Here is a 1,706-nt window from a genome sequence, read left to right as displayed (position 1 = left end):
ATCTCTGTGAGTTCGAGGCCAGCCTGGTCTACAGAGTGAGTGCCAGGATAGGCTCCAAAGCTACACAGAGAAATCCTGTCTCAAAAAAGAAAAGAAAAGAAAGAAAGAAAGAAAGAAAGAAAGAAAGAAAGAAAGAAAGAAAGAAAGAAAGAAAAGACAAAGAAGCATGCGGGTGTTGTTGACACTGGTGTACAATGATGTCATCTACAAAGTTCACCCTCGAGAACTGAACAAGCAAGTTACAGACAGCAAAACAAACCACATACAAACCTCACTCATAATGTTTTAAGAAAGGTTACAATCTTCTCTTGGAACACATTCATAGCTCTCTGTCACATGGGGCCCATGAACCATAAGTTGGAGAACTTTATAAACATAAAAAAGAACAAGGTGGGTTCTGATGAGGAAAGGCAAGTCTCAGAATCAAATACCACACACTCCACTTTTTTTGTAGGAAAGAAGATATATCTGTAATTATGTATACATACAAAGTACAGGAAGAAAGCAGAAAATGTACTAGGTGGATATGTGCAGTCATTGTATCTGGGAAGACAAGGAAAAAGAGGAACTCCATAGTATTGTTGAAGTCTTTACAGAGAGATCGTTCATAGGACATTTACACAACTCAGGAGACAAGAGAGACAGATGGGGCACTTTAATGTTTCGTAAGCGTACATTTGTATTTCGTACTGTAGAACAGCATCTGCAACACAGTATTGCAAATAGCAGCACACACACACACTGCTAATGGTTTGTTTGTTCCATGTTAACCCCAGACCAAGTCTCTGCTGGAAGAATGAAGGTCTCACCACTCTTGGGACCATGCAAACTCAGCCGCGCAGTGGGGTGACAATGAAGGAAAAGTGCAGGAGATGTAAGGAGACACACGCCAACATCATCGTGATCAGAGAGGCCATATCAAACTTTGGAATAATTACCTTTGTTTCCCTCTTCTCACAGAGCTTCTTGACTGAAGATGTAAAACAGGGTGTTCGCCTGTTAACCCACTCTCTTCTCAGATCGCTGGCTCTCTGAGTGACGCATAATTTAAAGATTCAATTCCCATCTCTGCTGCATTTGTGGCGACAGTACAAATTTTCTATATAAAATTATTCTATTCATAAAATGGAGAGAACTGTTAATGTGGTAAACTATACCTCGCCACACACCTGCCTCACGTTAACGAGCACAACTGGATCACTACCTAAGAATGGAGAAGACAGAAGAGAGAATGTGTGTGATGGGTTGTAGATCCCTAAAATATTATACAGTCGTACGCATGTGTGTACATTCACAGAAAAGAATTCAGCAGAACGTTTGAGTGGTGCCATTCTCCACTTACATTCAAAGGGCAACACACGTGCACGGAATGAAATTTTTAAAACACAAAATGCATCCAGGAGGCAAAGGGTGCGGGAAGACTGACAGTCAGAGGCCAGTCTGGTACACACGGCCAGCTCTGGACCACCCAGGACTGCTAAGAGAGAGAAATTCCGTCTCAAAAACATCCCTGGGAGAAAAGTAGCCACAGAAGCATCTCCCCCACTCCCTGGAGGCATGGAATCCCGTTAGGTCCCCTGCGCTGCCTCCCAGACAAGAGGCGAGCATGTTGGGGACAGGCGGCTGGCACCTGGGAATTCCCACGGAACCAATAGAGTGGGCCCATCCTAGAGGGGGGACGCTTTCGCGGGGACTTCCGGGGTAGG

The sequence above is a fragment of the Mesocricetus auratus genome, unplaced genomic scaffold, assembly GCF_017639785.1.
Source record: "Mesocricetus auratus isolate SY011 unplaced genomic scaffold, BCM_Maur_2.0 Super-Scaffold_100031, whole genome shotgun sequence".
Taxonomy (NCBI): domain Eukaryota; kingdom Metazoa; phylum Chordata; class Mammalia; order Rodentia; family Cricetidae; genus Mesocricetus; species Mesocricetus auratus.
Note: the sequence above shows the minus strand (reverse complement) of the source record.